Below are 19,800 nucleotides of genomic sequence, written 5' to 3'. Positions count from 1 at the left end.
TCTGAAATTCTCAAATCTTGAAACAATGAGGCTGGGTGACAGGGAAGCTTTAATTGCAGTCACTGTGGTGGAATTAACCATGCGGCAGGACTTCCCCAGTGGTCCAGTGGTTAAGAATCTACCTTGCAATACAGGGGATGTGGGTTCAATCTCTGGTTAGGGAACTAAGATTCCACCTGTCCAGGGGCAACTAAGCCGACATGCCACAACTAAGACCCGATGAGGCCAAATTAATCAACATTAAAAAAACAACCAACCATGCAGGACCTTCGCCAAGGACCTCTGGGCAGTGGGCCAACCTGGGTTACCCCACCTGAGACACACCCAAAGCCCCTCATCTCTACCCCCACCCAGAGTCCCCCACCTCCACCTCCACCCAAAGTTCTCCACCTCCACCCCCCAACCTCACCCAGCTGACAACGGGAAGTCTTCCTTCCACAAAGCTAGACTGCTCGTGTCAGAAGGACCCACTTGGCCGCGAGGCTGCTCCGTGATACAATCCAGCACCTGGGTGCTGGTGTTCTAGGCAGTAATGCAAGTGTGCTGAGCAGCACACACCCAGCCCGGCTGCTCCTCTGCCCCTGACATGAGACGGCTGAGTCACCCTCCCTCCTCTTACAATGCTGCTAAGCTAGGAGTTCAATTTCAAAAGCTCGCTGTCTCTGTGCTTTGGAATGTCATCTGCTCAGCATCTCAGCAGAGGCTACCAGCTTGTTCCGGATGGGGAAGTTCTCCGAGGCAAGCTGCCCTTTGTGGCCCTGGGTCTCTGCTCAGCTCAGAGATAGCATGGAGACATTCCTGCCAGCATCCTGAGGGTGGCTCCCAGGAACTTCAGGAAGGGAGTCCCACTGAGCAAGAAGCAGGATGATCCAGGCTTTGGGCGAAGCAGTGATGAGCAGACAGGCCTTATGGAAGTGGAACTCTTGGAAATGAGTGGCTGAAAGTAACGGGTGAAAATGTGTGTTAGGGGCCTTTTATACCAAAGTCTCTCTTTTAGGACTTCTCTGGTAGTCCAACGGTTAAGAGGCTGCCTGCCAATGCGGGAGACATGGGTTCAGTCCCTGGACTGGAAATATCCCACATACGGTGATACAGCTTGCTGTCTCTCTCCCTCTGACACCCAGCACTCTTCTTCCCGCTTGTGACACCCAGAGTTCATGTGCTTCAAAGATGTCCCTTTGTAAAAAATTTACTCATTCACTCTTTCAGCTTTCATTGGGAAATTAGTATTTTGCCAAGCACTGTGCTAAATAGTGATAAAAGGTAAGACGCAATCATGTCCTCAAGAACAGCCTTCTTCTTGGGATGGAGACAGCCAGAGAGCGATGTAAACAGACTGTTATAACACAGAGTGTATAAATGGAAACACAGAGGCTGAAGCCTCAGTAGTCAGACAAAAGCTTCCAGAAAAGGGCAAATTTAAAAATGGACAATTGGCAGTGAGCCAAGTAGGAAATTAAACGTCTGAACCAAGGGGGGATGTCCAATCCATGGAAATGGATTATGAACAGATCTAAGTTCTTCTAGAAGAGAAGCTAAAAGATTTAAAAATGACCAACTTTGGAATAAAATGAGGTGGAGAAATCAAAGAAAACTGAAGTTTGAGACTGTGATGCTAGAAAAATGATGGAGTCATTGACAGGCAAGGCATCCAGCAAGAATATCAGTTTGAAGGTGGGAGGGAACACATAGAGATCCTCTTTAAAGAGGAAAGTGGAATATAATTTAGGAAAATACTGTCAATGCAGGCCATGCCAACACGACTTTATTGTGTCCTGTGCACCAGGGGACCACGTACCCTCCACAGGGAGTGGGCTGGGCGAATGCTCCCTGACAACTAAATATTCTTTCAGGGCAGCCCTTGATGTTATGCAATAGGAGGAATATGGGACTCACAGGCAGAGACTTAAATTTGAGCCTTATCATTACTAGCAGTGTTGTTGGCCAAGCAAAGGAACCAACAATTATGACTGTTTCTGTTTCTACACCTGCACAATGTGAATAATTCAAATGCATATCTCCAGGGTTGCTGAAACAACCAAATGAGATCATTAAGATGAAAATCTTTTGGAAAATGGAATGGCCTCTACAAATGTTAGCTACAATGATTGCTATTTTGTTTTTCAACTTGCTCTCTTTCTCACCATATATTTTTTTTTTTTCACTTACAGAGATGACTTTTCGCCCTAGTATTTTAGATGGGCATGTTTGTCATCACGGCTCTTCTGATTACAAAAGTCCCCATGCCCTGCTTCCATAATTCAAACACGGTGGAAACAGATAAGAGAAAAAGGGGACAAGTTCCTGTCCCCACCCAACTGGAGATAACCGGAGCTGGTGGTTCTCTTCTGGGACCTCTTACCTTGTTTATGAAACCAGTCTTTCCATGAAGCACAACAAAGAGGTGTGAGAATAGCACTGCTGTATTTTTGTTTCCAAGGCCCCTTAAAATTGATCCAGCAGGGAAATTTTCCCCTGCCACTGGCTAATCACTGGGCAGTCTCCTCAATTTTCTTGCTCAGTCTTTAGGAACTAGACTGTCATGCAATCTCAAAACACAGTAGCAAATCAGAAACTAGATATCCAGTCCAAGCTTTGGTTCATCAATTTAGCCTTCGTTCAAAGAAGATACTTCTTTTCCTGCAAATGGTGCATCTGGTTCTCTCTCTCTCTCTTTTTTTTTTTTTCTCCTCATGGTGTCTCAGATGGTAAAATGTCTGCCTGCAGTGTGGGAGACCCAGGGTCGATCCCTGGTTCAGGAAGATCCCCTGGAGAAGGAAATGGTAACCCACTCCAGAACTCTTGCCTGGAAAATTCCATGGACGGAAGAGCCTGGTAGGTTACAGTCCATGGGGTTGCAAAGAGTCGGACACAACTGAGCGATTTCACTTTCTTTCTTTCATTCCCACTTGCTGGCTTGGCCAAGTCGAGGGTGGGGAGCACAAGTGATGAGAGATGCGGACCTCCCCACTCAGCTGCTGGCTACTACACCGGGCGGAAAAAGTGCTTCCAGTCAACAGCTCCTTCCCAGGGTGTTTCAGGGTCACCTTGTGGGTCCCCTGCTAGGCCCTCAGGCCTAGAGGATGCCTCTGCTTCGATGGGATCCTGCCCAATTCAGGTCTCAGGATCCACTCCTGGCTCAGACTCTCTGAGGGAGGCCCTGGCCTTTCCCACCCCTCCTTTTGGACTTTAGTGGACTTTAAGTGATAGCAGACTGGCTCTCTTACCAGGATCTGCAAGAAACAGCCATGCATTACATCTCCATACACACAGATCCATGGGAGCATGGTCACTTTGTGGAAACAGCCCTCTGCTCTTTGCCCTGCCACAAGCTGCTTTTGCTTTGTTGGGCATGAATCAGGCACCAATCCGTGAGGTCCCCCAACTCTGAGGGACACAAACCCAATTCTGCAAGGGTCTGGAGGAGCCCATCCTCAAGGGACTCCAGCACTTCCCCGTTCCTGGCCTCGGTAGCAGAACTCTTCAAATTCACTTTCTCCCAAAGCCCTCCATCTCCACTTGCTTATATTCTCAAAATGGGTGCCAGGATTCAACGGTCCCAGAACTAGTTTTCTGTATTTACTTTGAAGATTCCTCCAGGGTGACCTGTGTCATTCTCTGCATGGCATCTGACATCTATCCTACCTACAGTGTTGATGTCATTGAATCTTCCATTTTAATGTCCAGTTCCACGAACTAATATATATGTCAATACCAATAATTTAGCAAAATGTTCTGTTACAGATACAGTTTTGCACATTTTTGTTCACTTAATATATCTCGGGCAGCTTTTCACATCAGTACAAGTAGATTCATCTCATTAACAGAGATTATTGTACTCTGGATAGCATATAACCTACAGACATAAGACAGTGGTTTAAGACAGTGCTTCTTGAAAGGATGGTCATCTAACATCGGTTTAGACCTTGGGAGAGCATTGGAAGTGGTGGCTCTGGGCCTGGGCTGGGCAGCAGTGATTCAGTGGGTGGGGTGGTAGAGAGGGAGGTTGGAGGGAGCATCACAGCATTCCCTGAAGGGCTGTAATTAGAGCAGCTGCTGCAGGGAGCTACGCCTTGGTCCCCGGGGTGTGCTGAGAATTTAAATTATGGGATGGGGACTAAAGGTGCAATCCTCCTACCTTTTCTCAGGGCCTAAATCCATGTCCTCATTGTTTAAGGGGCCCAATGTCTCTTGGAGAAGCACTTTTATCTTCTAGGCCCTTCTAGGCTCTCTCCCCCAGTGCTTGGGGTCGGGGAAAAGAGTGGGTGGTAGGAAACATTAGTAACTGTGGCTAATAGACTTGGGGCTGAAACAGGAGGAAGGATGTTATTCCAGAGAAATATGGAACATTGAGAGAGCTGAATGGGATGAAGTGAGAAAGGCAGTTAAAAGCGAATTCTCTTCTGTATGTGTGAGTGATCAGTCATGTGTGGCTCTTTGTGACCCCATGGATTGTAGCCTGCCAGGCTCCTCTGCCTATGGGATTTCCCAAGCAAGAATACTGGAGTGGGCTGCACTTTTTCCTTCTCCAGGGGATTTTCCCAACCCAGGGACTGAACCTGCATTTCTTATATCTCCTGCATTGGCAAATGAATTCTTTACCACTTGTGCCACCTGGGAAGCCTCATTTTTTCTTTCTTCCCTCCTCTCCCTCCATCCCACCACTTCAAGTTGGGACGGGCAAATATTTTTCTCTTAACTCCAAACTCACATAACTTAGAGAAACAACCACCAAAATGGGCCACTAATGGAGCTCATGCACAACCATGATGATGTCCCTTTCTGCTCCATGCCCACGTCTCCATTGCCGTCTAGGTCACCAAGGTCATAAGTCATTAGGAATCTGATGGTCTGAGGTTACAAACATCTGGTTTAGATGTGCACAGAGCAAAACTGTAATCTCATAAAATAGCTGGGTTTTTATGGAAACAATATGGACAAACGTCCTCATCACAAGCCGCGCTGTGGACCAGGGAAGGTCCACCTGGGTTGGACTGTTGAAGACGGAAGAAGGTCCCACAAGGGTAATGAAGATGGAGCTTCAGAAAAGAATGATCTGAATATCAAAAGATTAAGAAAGGCCCTTGGGAAAACTGATGAAACTAGGGCACATTTTTGTAGAAACAGTTCTTTTCATGGTCACAGTGTAAAATCAGCAGAGGATTATACGATTGTGTCAGAAAAGTTCTCTCTCTCCTCAGATTAAATAATTTCCTTAGGGTTTATTCTGAGACTTAGTTCAGGGCTTCCCTGGTGGCTCAGTGGTAAAGAATCTGCCTGCCAATGCAGGAGCGACACAGGTTCGATCCCTGATCCAGGAAGATCCTACATGCCCCGGAGCAACTAAGCCCGTGCACCACAACTATTGAGCCTGTGCTGCAGAGCCTGGGAGCCGCAACTACTGAAGCTCTTGCACGCTCAAACCCAGCAACAAGAGAAGCCACTGCAATGAGAAGCCCAGACACTGCAACTGAAGAGTAGCCCTGGCTCACCAAAACTGGAGAAAGCACAAGCAGCCATGAAAACCCAACACAGACAAAAATAGAGAGATAAATAACATTATTTTTAAAAAGGACATAGTTCATATTATAATGTGACCCAATCTAAACCTTCTTAATACACATTTTTTACAATTTAGTTTTTTTGCTGTCTAGTTTCATTTTTCTAGATAAATCCCAATCAAAAGAATCTAAAAATTTTTATTAATATGAGGCTTATGTGTGAAAAGAATATAAATAAGAGTAGATATAACACATTAATTTTGCTGTACACCTGAAACTAATACAACACTATTAATCTACTAACCCCAATAATTTTTTTTTAATTTAACTAATATCAAAATTTTGTTCCACATTGGAAGTGGATTCCATTGTATTAATTTTTTATGCTAAGATGATGAGGGCTTCTTCTATGGCATACATGCACCAAAAAAATTTTTTTCAAAGTTTAGCAGTCGATCAATCATTCCCCAGGTTGATGTTGAAAACTTGTTCAATCAAGGATCCAATCCAATAAGGTTCTCATTCCCTGGAGTTCTTCATGACCTAGATAGGAGGAAACTCAGTAAGTCTGAGATTTCCACACACACTTGCCATCAACCAGACAGCAGCTCCACTATTGAACAGCTTATCAGAATACCAAGCTCTTAGAGAATGATAAAGGAAATACAAAAACAATGAAAAACTCAAGTCCTGATCTCCAGAAGATTGCCATACAAAGATGCACATTTATCTATGAACTGGAAATAAGGAGCCTTTGGAAAGTACAAATAACCTTAAACACAACTTGCTAGAACTTGTCCTGACAGGTCGTATTTATTCTCATGGGACTTTTTGTTTTCAGGCAATAGCTGGTATGTGAAAATAGCTCTTGCATTAACAGTGGTAACCATTTCAGTCATGGGAGAGATAACGTAACCATTTCAAACAGGAAAAAATGTTCTAAACAGAACAGTGAGACAGGTTCCCAATTGTGATACATCTTGCTCTATAGGAACAACAGCCCAGGGCCTATGGGCTTTGCAGAAGCACAGGGTGGAGGGAGGTGGTGGGGCTTGCCAGACCCAGAGCTGAACATCACTGGGCAGTCAGAGCACCTGGGCATTAGCTAAGAGTCTGGATTTGGATCCTAGACCGGCCATCTATTCATCACCTATCTGCCACTTATTCACTGCCAGCCCATGAAATGCTCTGAGTCTCAACTTCTTCATTTGTAAACATTTCAAAAAATAAAAAATAAATTTGGGGGCTTTCCTGGTGGCCCAGTGGTTAAGACTTCACCTTCCAATGTAGGGGGTGTGGGTTTGACCACTGATTGGAGAGCTAAGATCCCACATGCCTCACAACCAAAACGTAAAACAGAAGCCAAAAAAAAAAAAGAAGCAATATCATAACAGATTCAATAAAGACTTTTAAAAAATGGTCCACATCAAGAAAAAAATCTTAATAAATTTTTCATCTATATGTTGTCAGAGTAATACAGTGACTAAATCAGCAGAGTCTCTGACTTACAGAAGGTACTTGATAAACATGGTTCTTACCTCACATTGTCATTATTGTTATTATTAATATTTATTTTATAGTCTATTTTATAGAGTTAGGGAGAATGATTTTTTTCAAAATACATTTTTAGTAACACTCATGTTGACAATAATCTGAATTCTATGTTCCTTATGTAATCCTCTTGCCTTGAGAACGTTGGTCCCCAAATTTTTAATCAGAATTTCCCTCTGTTGTTAAATCATTCCCATTAGCATACACACAAGTTCCAGAAACTCATATCTTGAACGAAAAACAAAAACCCCAACACCTTCCTTTGTCCCCACATCTCCCAGAAAGGACTTCCATTTCTCTGCTGCTCTTCAGAGCATGCCTTTGTAAAGGACTGACTTGGTTCAGCCACCCACACTCTCATTCCTATTTTCTCTTTTTTTCTTTTTTTTTTTTTTTGAAAATTTTAAAAAGTTTAGTACAGTTCAAAGCAGCGTACGTGATTCATTTCAGCTCCTTCACGGCCAAACCGGGGGCAGGGACTGCTTGAGCTTCTCGGCCTTCTCTTTGTCTGTGATGACCAAGGTGTAAAGGTATCTGCTGCATCAAACTTTAAACTTCACATTATCCTTATTTTTCTTGATCTTGACAGACTTGGTGTCCTTGCGGCAGGCTGTGAGCAGGAAGTCCTTGATTTCCTCAGTTTTGTGAGGCTGCAACACAGAGCGAAAGAAATCAGCTGCTGAGACGCATCTGCTGGGATGCCCAAGCCCGGCAGCCCCTTTGGGGCCCCTGAAGACCCTCGCAGAGGCCGCCCTGCCTGCACCCCCCACCCCCTGCATTTTCTGTTGAATCTGCTTGAATCATGTTCCCGTCTCCACAATTCCACTGAGATCCCTCAAGGTCACACACACCTTCCTTGTTTCCGCGTCCAGCGGTCTTTTTCACTTGACCCTTGTACTTGGCACTGTCCTGTCCTCTGGAAGCACTTCTTTCAGGAGCTTCCAGGATATCACACACTTTGATCTTTTTCCTGCCATTCTGGCCACTCCTTTTCCATGACCTTGGCTGGATATTTCAAGTCTGAAGAATCATTAAATGGTGGAGCACAGCAAGGTTCAGTCCCAATATCTTCTCCATTACTCTTGGCTGCCTAGATATCCCATCCAGCCCATGGGCTTAAATAGCATTCATGATCTTGATTCTGATGGAGAGACAAACAGATGGGAGTATAGAAGGATGGGCATAGGAATCCAGCCCCCAGCTCTCCTCTGATTCCCAGACTCCTTTTTCCATCTACTTACAAGATACTACATCCTGGATGCAGAAAAGGCATCTGCAATCTAAAAAGAACCCTGGATACCCACCCTATTCTTCTAGGCTTCCAAATCTCAGTAAGTGGCACTGCCATCTGCTCCAGCCCTAAACCTGAAAATCACCCAGAGTTCTCCCTCCCCTGCCTTCCCCTCCACAGGCACAGCTACCCTGAATTTGCCCAGTTTGGTCCAGATTCTTTGTGAGCACTATCTAGGATATATTTCTCAGCAGTTGGGCTTCCTGGTTGTAATTCCTGTACATGTTGGCTTCACTAGTCACTGCCAAATTTGTTTCCCAAGTGGAAATTTCCATGTCTCTACATCTTCTCCAGTATGTAGGACTGTTAGACTTTTTAACTTGGGGGTGAGTGTGAAATCATATCTAATTGGTGCCTTTAATTTTCCTTCAGAGAAGGCAATGGCAACCCACTCCAGTGTTCTTGCCTGGAGAATCCCAGGGACAGAGAAGCCTGGTGGGCTTCGCACAGAGTCAGACACAACTGAAGCAATTTAGCAGCAGCAGCAATTTTCCTTACCTTGATTGCTATATGAGATTGTGTGCCTTTTCATGTATTTATGGACCATCCGTGTTGCCTTTTCTATGAGGAACATTTTCATGCCTCTCTCTGTTTCCCTATTGGGTGGTCTGTCTTATTTTTGCACCTATTTATTAATTTGTATATTGATCCTTTGTCAGTGGTATGTATTGCAAATGTCCTACCCCAGGTTGTTACTTTCTTTTTAACTCTCATAAGTTGTCTTATAATGAGCAAACATTCTCATTTTTAACATAGTTCAACTTATCTTTATTTTCTTTCACAGTTTGTTTTTTGCATCTTATTTTAAAAATCTATACCTACTTCAAGCTTATATATTCTCCTATGTCTTTTAAATTTTTTCATAGTTTTGCCTTTTGATTTTGTCTTTAAATTCACATAGAATGGATTTTTAATGTGAGAGGAAGCAATCCAACTTCATGTTTTTCTATATGGATAGCCAATTGTTTGGATCAATAGCATTTGCTGAATTGTCCACTCTTTTTTTCACAAATCTTTGATGCCTCTCCAGTCATAAATAGAGCTTCCAAATTTCTTCCATATTTGCATTAGTCTGTCCATTTGTCTGGAGAAGGAAATGGCAACCCATTCCAGTGTTCTTGCCTGGAGAATTCCAGGGATGGCGGAGCCTGGTGGGCTGCCGTCTACGGGGTCGCACAGAGTCAGACACGACTAAAGCGACTTAGCAGCAGCAGTCCATTTGTCTGTCTAGCTTTGTGCCAATACCAACAGTCACTGCTGCCATACGATGGAACTAGTCAAGACACATTTTCAGGAGTCTCTTAACCATTCTTCACGCTTTGCTCTTCTTCATTCACTTTTGAATCACTTTGTCAAGTTTCCATTAGGGAGGGATGGGGCAGAACCTTTGGGACCTTGATTTAAAATGACCGTTATAGGAACACTTGATATTGACTCTTTCCATCTGTGAATAAAATACATCTTTCCACTTCCTTTGCCCTTCTTTACTGTCAGTCCACAAAGCTCTAAAATGTTTTCCTAAAGAGCTTACTCATTTTGCAAGATTCCTGCCTTGCCCCTTCATACTTTTGCTGCTGGGTTTTTTTTTTTTTTTTTCAAAATTATACTTTTTACTTTCAGTGGTATACAAAAAGGCAATTGGCATTAGTGTGTTGATTTTGTATTCAACAGCCTAGCCAAACGCTTATTGGTTTTCATAATTTTTCTTTATATTCTTTTGGATTGTCTATGTAGACAAGCATATCATCAATAAATAATAAGAGGTTTATTTCTTCCTTTCTACTCTTCATGTGGTGGACAAAAATGAAAAATACTTTGTAGTTATAATCAGAAAGTCCTGAGATTTGTTGGATTAAAGGGTTAGAAAAAAGGGAAGAATGAGAATATTTCCCTACCCAGATTCTTTGGAGTCTATATGGTGGCAGATGGTGTCTCTATCTGAAGGCTAACAAAGGAAAAAAACACCTTAAATTAACTAAAAGCAAGCAATATACACAGACAGGTAAATGAAACTTGCTTTAACCTATATAATGGAACCATATCCTTGGCTTTTATCATCACCAGCTTTTCAGAGTGATATCGATGTAGTCAGGGCTTTATTATGTGATGCAAAGTACAACATGCTTCAAGTGTAACCATGTAGACTCATTTTCCAAGGAATTTTGGAAAATAAAGGAACAATATTTTTGTCACCTCATTACCATGGTCTCCTTTTAAAACTTAACTGTATCACTTCAATATAAATATTGTATATTATGGTGTTATCATATAAACTCTATTGAGGTAATACATCTTTGAATGTATTTCTTTTCAATGATCCGAAAGCTCCCTAAGAAAAGCTGAAAAGTGAGGGCAGGAGATGAATCTTAGGTCAGTGAATATATGCTTTTGGGAAGTGGTGAGGTGGCCCTTGGGAGGATCCTGAGGATGTGAAGGAGAAGAGATCTCAGCAGATATTTGGAAATGGTCTTTGGAGGAGGGCATGATCTGTTAAATTAATTGGGGAAATGCAGAAAAGGAATATGGTTTTCCCAATAAAAACTAAAAATATAGAGATCTGGATTAGAAACTTTGAGGTCTACATCCACTTAAATATCCTCAGATCCAATCACAGGAGTATAAAATAAATCAAAGATAAAAATCTAATGTTTTTAACAAGGAAACTTGACAAAACTAGTCTTATGAAAATTATCTGGTAAGAAAAAGGTTTGTATTTTTCCAAAGTGTCTGCATTTACAAAGAAAGAATTTTCTACAATTACAAAAAGAGAAAACTGCTAAAGAGTCTCTCACAATGTGAGACATAAATATTCAACCAAGTTTCCTGATATTTGTTTGAAAAATTAAAGTAGGAGATGAACTGCTTTCTCATGGAAGAGATTCTTCTAGTTTAGTATGTAGGGGAGCAATGGGCTTTGGGATCTGACAATTTCGTGGTGCATTTTTCTACATATTCAATATGACTCAGACTTCACATTTGTATTATCTCAGAAGTCTAGTCAATTGGAGAGGTTTAAAAGTGAGTGAATGAAGCTTGAAGACCAATAGTCTGGAGAAGGGGACTCTGGGGTGGGATTGCCTGAGTCCAATTCTGCCTCTGCCCCTGTAGCCATGTAACCTTGGACAATCTTAAGTCACCTCTCTGGAGCTCAGTTATCTCATCTGTAAAACAGAAAGAATCACAAATATCTTCTGAATAGAATAGTGATGAAGTTTAAATGAACCAGTGAAGTCCTGAGAGTACTACCTGCTGACGTGCAACAGGTGTTTATTTATCCATCCATTCAGTCCCCAATGGACTCTGACACTTGTTGTGATTTTCTTGTTTTTGTTTATTTTTTGGCTGAATCCAAATGACCTTTTATTTTTTGTCCATGTCACATGGCATGTGGGATCTTAGTTCCCTGACCAGGGATTGAACCCGAGTCCCCTGCATTGGAAGTTCAGAGTCCTAACCACTGGACCACCAGGAAAGTCTCTCTGATACTTGTTGAAGGTAGAAAGCTCAGTTTAAGTGTTACTTATTTTTATTTTGTTATTGTTATTATTAGAGAAAAAGACCACAAAACCCATGAAGTAATCATTAAAGAGATTTGGACTGATTGAGTTCATGAAGATGACGAAAGCTGCAAATCTAACTGAAGAAACATTCCGTTCCCTGTTCCCTCGGGGAACTAAACACACGTTAGGAACAGCTGAAGGCAGCGCAGGCCCCGAACGCGCGGCATCCTGCATTCGGAGCACGTGTTCTCAACCCCTCGGGGTCTCTGCTCCTTGTCTTTCCTTCGCCGCGGAGCTTCTTCCCGTGATGGCTTCAGGTCGCATCCAGCCTCTTGACTGTGTCTTTGTGTTGGTTGTTTTCTGCTGCTTCCTGAATTTCTGTCAGCAATCCAGCTTTACAAATTACTTGGCTGAGATCAGTGTTTGTCGTCTTCCTTTGAAACTGTGATTCACAGTGTACACCCTTTACACAGAATCCTCGCAGCCGAGAGACTGAAAAGCTTGTTTTCAAAACAAAGTGCAGAACAGGCCGGCTACCCGGGGTTTCCACGCAGCTGCTCAAATGGTCAAATGTAATTAAGGGAGCGCGTTCGAGATCTCTATTTTTTTTAACTTAGCCGAAATGTTTTTAGATGCTGATCAGATGGTGATGTCACTTCGCCCACAATCTAGTCAGCTGAGAAAACAAACTTGAAAAAGAAAAAGAGAACACTTGGGCTTGAGGATTTGTGTAAGATGCATACAGACTGGACTTTTTGGGGTTTTTATTTTTATTATTTTAGGACTTTTGATGTGGACCATTTTTAAAAGTCTCTATTGAATTCATTAAAATATTGCTTTGTTTTATTTTTATTGTTTTAGGGGTTTTTTTGGCCCCAAGGCATGTGGGCTCTTAGGTCCCCGACCAGGGATCAAACCCACACCCTCTGCCCTGGGAGCTCAGAGTCCTAACCACTGGACTGCCAGGGAAGTCCTGAGACTGGGCTTTTTAATTGAGTAAGAAGAGGGTGATGATCACAGTAAGCTTGTAGGATCCTTGGTTCCTAACCTTTTAACTTGGGACAGACACAGGAATAGCTCTTGTCCCATTCCGTCACGTGTAGGATGGGAAGCAATGACACTAACTTCTGTGCATTATTTTGGGGTTAAGTAAGACTGTGCATGTAAACACTCAGTGCCACGCCTGGGGCCAGCAAATGTTACACAGGTGTTGCTGTCGTTGTTATTATTTATTGCATGGACTGAGCTGCCTGTACTTGCCCGAGGGGGAAATAGGGTCACGGTAACAAAGTATATGTCCATCACCTTGTCCACTGGCAGAATTTAAGAACCAGCAGTGGACAGAAGTCCCAGTGGTTCACAGAAGCCCTAGGAGTGTCATTGGTCTGTTTGAGAACTGAACCCTCTTGGCTGCTACAAAAGAGACCTCATTTTCCTCCGCCTGGTCCCTAAAGCCATCCCCGATGAATCCTGCATCTCCAGACACCCTGACAAGGGCTGCAGAACCCATATATCCTCCCTGAGCCGCGGGCCTCCAGTCTTTCCAAGGTGGCCAGTGCGTTCTGCCCCCCAACCCCTGCTGCATGGCCTCCTAAGCAGCCCTCCTGGAAATAGACCTTTCATTTTTACTGCCTGCTTGATCCAGTGCTCCTGTACCAGCCCTCCTTTCCTGGCCCGTTTCTGTCCCCCAGATGGGGGATCGGCCCACTCTGTTCTCCAAAATGCTGGAACACTTCAGACTTTCAGACTGAGGTCACACCTCCTACTTCTGGAAAGGCGGCAAACAATACACGGTGACGAAGGGAGGAGACGGGCAGACGTGGGTGCCGGATGCGGCTTGGCCTCTGTGTAAATGTGGGCAGCCACCCCACCCTTCTGCATCCCGGTCCACCCTCACCCGGGGATCCTCCCCTCCAGGGGCTTCTGTAAGTGCCAATGGCACAAACCCAGTGAAGGGCCAGCTCAGCTCGCTCAGCTGAGCGAGCGCACACTGCTCCACACCCAGACCCCTGCGACCACAGGACAACTCCGACCTGAGCATCATCCTCCTTCCCTGCCTCATCCAGCATCGCAACATCCTGCCATTTCTAGTCCAGAAACAGCTCCTGGTTCTACTGACCCCTCCTCTCACCACCAGCACCATCCTCCTTCAGACCTTAGTGGTCCCCAAAAGCACCATTACAGCCTCCTAACTAAACATCACCTCCTGTCTTGGCTCCTTTCCTTCCGGGATGTTCTCCACACTGCAAAAGTGCGCAGACAGTCTACCAGCTCACCCTCACCTGCAGGGAAAGGCAGAATGCAACACCTCAGAAAAGTCATCAAAGGTGCTTCATGAGTCCTGAGCTTGCACCTCTCAGCTGCCAGAGTGCCTGTGCTGCCCTGGGCTGGCTTCTGCAAACCAGTCCCCTCAAGCTCACCCTCCCCTCCAGCTGTCAGGGGTTATACCATGACCTCCACTCAGGTGAGTCATTTCACAAGTTTCTGGGACCTCATAAGCTTGGTGGTCCCTCTTGGAAATGAATTAGTACCCTGCTCCCTATCTGAGCATCAGGGTTATGGGTGATCGCTGCTCTCATCTTTTGCTGAGCCCTGAGTAGTGTGGCTGGTGGGGGTACCTACTCAGCAGAGAGAGAAGGGTACTGTGCCCTGGTCACCCCAGACTTCTCACTCGTCTGATCAGTAATCCGCAGTCTTGGCTGACGGTTAACCTTTGGCACACGCTATACAGCATCTCTCTAGAATGGCCTTTTCTCCCATTTTCATCTCGACAAATTCCTACTTCTCCTCAAAGTAATATCACCCACTCATATCACCTTGTTCTTACATGTATACCTGGGGTTTCCCAGGTGGCAGAGTGGTAAAGAATCTGTCTGCAATGTAGGAGACTAAGATTTGATCTCTGAGTCAGGAAGACCCCCTGGAGTAGGAAATGGCAACCCAATTGAGTGTTCTTACCTGGAAAATTCCATGGGCAGAGGAGCCTGGTGGGCTACAGTTCCAGGGGTCTCAAAGAGTTGGACATGATTGAGCCACTGAGCATGCTTCCATCACTAACTTTAAGCTCCTCAAAGTTAAGGAACTTGTTCATCTTTGGATATCCAACCCCTGGCAAACAACATAATAATTTCTCAACAGATACGTGTTGCTGTTCAGTCTCTAAGGCATGTCTGCCTCTTTGCGACCCCATGGACTGCAGCACAGCAGGCTTCTCTGTCCTTTACTGTCTCTGGTAGTTTGCTCAAATTCATGTCCATTGAGGTAGTGATGCCATCTAACCTGAAAGCTGGAGTTTTTGCTTTTCTTTTCTTTATGGATAAAGTCACAGTTCCAAGACTTTGTGTTCTGGGAAAGTAGAAAATAGTTCTTTACAAAAGGCAGGTTCCCAGGGCTTTGAAACAAGTTCCCAGGTAAATCTCACTAACCTGACCTATCTGAAAGCTACCTTCATTCTCTGCTTGGCTTTGTGTGTGGGGGGCAGGTCCTTGGGCATCTGACAAGAAGGGCCAGCTACACAGAACCTTAGAAGGTTGTCCTACAGTGTGAATCTAGACCCCTGGGCTAACTCAGTAAAATGCAAAAGTTCCTGCTATTTTAGAGTTTTAGAGAAATAAACATGGGGTCTTGAAAACAAATCTCTAGGGAAATGTGAAGTGCATTCTGACTGTAGGCTGTCCTCCACAGAATGTTGCAAGACCTGCAGTGAAAGAGGGTTTAAACCTCATGGCAAGTGAACAAAAGTAATAATAATAGATTAATGTTAAAGTGCATCTGAGGCTGACTGTGAGAGAAGCATTTTAAATGCTTTAAAATACATTAACTCAGCTCTTGCAATCATCATGACAACCCCATTTACAGACAAGTAAACTGAATAAACCCCCAGTCTAATCCCCAGTTAGGGCCCTGGAACCTAATCCTGTACCTCCCCCACTCCCAAAAAAAGGGAAAGAACTCAAAAATTCTCTATTGAGAGCTACATTTACAATCTTAATGTTGTCTCTCACAGCATTGCTTTTTTTAAAAGGAAACTCCGATTAGTATGAGATCTGCACTCAAATCCTAAAGCCTGACAAGGCGGCTGCCCACAAACCCATGGTAAGACGGGCAGTCCCCCACTCGAGGGTGCCCTCCCACCGCCATATCCACACAGCCCGTTTGTCCATGGGGCAGAGGGAAGGCACAGCCAGCCTCTCTGGGTGTGTCCAGCTGCCCTGGAGCACCACTTCCTGTTCCATGATGAGAGTCTGGTCAGACAGGGCATCGAGGGCCCGCTACCCGAAAAGCTCTCGACATGGACCTTGATGCATCCGCATGAGGTTTTCTTTCTGTTCAGCTCCCTTGGAGAACAGAGCTCACTGCCTGCTTCTTCCATTCGTACCTACTGAACCTCACAAAAAAGAAGCGCGTGACTCAAAAATGAAAAAAAAAAAAAAAAGAGAGAGAGAGAGAGAAAGAGAAAGAAAACCTTCCTTCCTTCTGATTCAGGTCAGTAGACAGGGTTTGGGCTTCTTCCATTCTCCCAGCAAGAATGAAGACAGAACTTCGGCGACCTCTGCAGTGAGAGGAGCTAAAGATGCTGCCAGATACAGAAGCTGAAATAACAGCAATAACAGTGGCTGGATCTACTAATTTATGTTAAATGTTATATATTTATCACTGTGTGCTGTGCTTAGTTGCTTAGTCATGTCCAACTCTTTGCGACCCCCATGGACTGTACCCTGCCAGGCTCCTCTGTCTATGGGGATTTTCCAGGCAAGAATATTGGAGTGGGTTGCCATGCCCTTCTCCAGGCGATCTTCCCAACCCGGGGATTGAACCCAAGTCTCCCTCATTGCAGGCGGATTCTTTACCGTCTGAGCCACCAGGGAAGCCCATATTTATCACTACTAAATAGTTTATAGTAGTATAGTACATTCAGAAAACTAAGATCATGGCATCTGGCCCCATCACTTCATGGCAAATAGATGGGGAAACAGTAAAAACAGTGTCAGACTTTATTTTGGGGGCTCCAAAATCACTGCAGATGGTGATTTCAGCCATGAAATTAAAAGACGCTTACTCCTTGGAAGGAAAGTTATGATCAACCTAGACAGCATATTAAAAAGCAGAGGCATTACTTTGCCAACAAAGGTCTGTCTGTCTAGTCAAGGCTATGGTTTTTCCAGTAGTCATGTATGGATGTGTGAGTTGGACTATAAAGAAAGCCTAGTGCTGAAGAATTGATGCTTTTGAACTGTGATGTTGGAGAAGACTCTTGAGAGTCCCTTGGACTGCAAGGAGATCCAACCAGTCCATCCTAAAGGAGATCAGTCCTGGGTGTTCATTGGAAGGACTGATGTTGAAGCTGAAACTCCAATACTTTGGCCACCTGATGCGAAGAGCTGACTCATTTGAAAAGACCCTGATGTTGGGAAAGATTGAGGGCAGGAGGAGAAGGGGATGATGGAGGATGAGATGGTTGGATGGCATCACCAACTCAATGGACATGAGTCTGGGTGGGCTCTGGGAGTTGGTGATGGACAGGGAGGCCTGGTGTGATGCAGTTCATGGGGTTGCAAAGAGTCAGACACGACTAAGCGACTGAACTGAACCGAAATAGTATATGTTTAGGGGCCCAGAAAATCCAGTGTTCTATCAGATAAAAAACAAACAGGACATAATCACATGGAAGACTTCAAAGGAGACCCCCATCCTATTTTTCAAAGTGACAAGTACCACACTTGACTCAGTTTGGGCAAATAGGACTCTTGGAACTGCCTCTGAAACCAGCTACCTTCTCAGGGGTGTGGCCCTGCCTTCTGTACTTACATGCCCCAAGAGGCATCAGCCTGCTCCCTGAAATCCAAAGCACACAGTGTCAGTGCACGGCTCCCATGCAAATATTTGCTGCAGGAAAAGAAAAGTCTTAAATGCCTGTTCACCCAATTTTCTAGCAGGCAGCAGAATGAAAAGGAGAATTCATGCGTGCATTCAGAGATTTCTTATCTGGGTCCTACCAACTCCGCGTCGCCTTCATCACCGCACACTAAATGGCTTTTTCCTTCCTCCCTCCCCTCTCCCTCCCGCCTGGCTCTTCTATTAATAATAAAAAGCGCAGTAAGTCTTTAGCTCTGTTGGCAAGGAGAATTAAATTGCTATTTGCCACTGGTGTTGTCTTACTTAACGTATTTCCAAATTATTCTTAAATCTCCCTTTGGAATTCTGAGTATAAATACTAGAAAGAAGGAGAGGGAGTAAGAAGAAAGAAAAACAGTGGTACAGCAGAAACTAACACAACACAAGCAAATATACTCCAATAAAAAATGTTTAATTAAAAAAAAGAAACAGATAAAAAATAAAGTGACTCAGCTGTAGTAACTCCTCTGTAATTATTTGCTCACTGTAATATTAAAAATATCCAGGCAAGAATACTGGAGTGGGTTGCTATGCCCTCCTCCAGGGGGTCTTCCTAACCCAGGGACTGAACCCAGGTCTCCTGCAATGCAGGTGGATTCTTTACCATCTGAGCCACCAGGGAAGTCCATATTTATCACTACTAAATAGTATCTGTTTGATCACACATCTTGAGATCAGATGTCTGATCTCAAGTTTGAAGAATAAAGGTGGGAGATTTATCTCTGTAAAAAAAAAAGAAAAGAAAAACAGAAATGTGCTCACATTTCTGTTTTAGTTTTCCTTTTACCAAACTCATCTGTTTTTCTTCTTCACCTTTATTTTCTGTTCACCTCATTCAAATTTTCCTGGCATTCATCTTTTTTTCACCCCTTTTCTTTCTCTAAAATTTTATTCAAAAAAAGAGAAACACATGCTTTCCTCATGACAAAAATCATACTCATGCTCACAATGGTCTGAATGTTTTTAATTGAATTTCATCCCAGGAGCTGAGATCTTACATCATGACTGTTTTTAAATTTTCAGGGCTCCTTTTCATTCATTCAGCAAATATTTGTTGAGAATCTATTCTTGCCCAGCACTGTGCTCTCTTCTTTTTCCTCTGTTTTCTGACTTATTTCCTTTCCCATTCAATTATCAACTACAAGGAATGAGTAGAGTAATAAATTTAAAGAGCTCACGTGAAAACAATCCGTTCTTAGCAGCTGTAAGGCGCTCTTCTTTCTACAGCTTTTGGTGATAAAATGAGGCATTATAATTAGCACAAAGTTCTAGAAGACTTATCAAATGACAAATACTTAATTTCTACTAAAATGCGTTACTTTCAAGGGGTAAAACTGAGTCATTCTCCATGACCCATATTAAAGTGTTGTTTGGGGGACTTCCCAGTGGTCCAGTGGTTAAGACTACCTTTCCACACAGGAGCCATGGGTTCAACCCCTGGTGGGACTAAGGTCCCACATGCTGTAACATGCAACCGAAAATAAAAAAAATAAAGAAAGGGAGGTTTTCATTCTAAGTGGGGTTTCTATGTGCTCTCAGAGGCCCATTGGAAGCTGCATTTCACTCATTGTAGTGGCAACTTTCTGAAGCTTACCACAGAAACAAAGGGGGGGAAATCAGTTGATAAACCGACAGGAATCACAGACTCAATGTTAGGCCCCTTAGGGAATTTAAAATCAGAGGGAAAAGATAGTAGGGCCCAAGGATGAAAACAAACCATAATGAAGCGCCAGCCTTCAGCTAGGGATGGCCCAGCAGTGGGAACAAACCCAGCCAGGGTTACACAGCATGGAGAGAAACCATAGCTTTCAAACAAGCTGGACAGGCCTGGGGTGAGAAGGAGCCTCTCTGACATGTTTGGACACATCCTGTTAATAAGATGTTTAAGATGTTTAGAATTAGGATTATTTTATTCAACTCAGAGCGAGAAGGTCTGCCTTAGTCGGGATTGCAGTGAAGACAGTTGAAGTATCAGGTCTGTACTTCTGCCTGGAAGGCATATCCATGTCCCTCTAACCAGGGCTGATGGGGAGAAGAGTCTGAGTTGGGCTGCTCTGAAAAA

At 43.9% G+C, this 19,800-nt stretch overlaps 1 pseudogene; it reads right to left on the bottom strand.

The window, feature by feature from the left end:
- Positions 6,906-16,215, bottom strand: LOC102184450 (annotated as a pseudogene).

This window comes from Capra hircus, chromosome 13, assembly GCF_001704415.2.
Source record: "Capra hircus breed San Clemente chromosome 13, ASM170441v1, whole genome shotgun sequence".
Classification (NCBI taxonomy): Eukaryota; Metazoa; Chordata; class Mammalia; order Artiodactyla; family Bovidae; genus Capra; species Capra hircus.
This window is presented reverse-complemented; position numbering and strand designations above follow the sequence as displayed.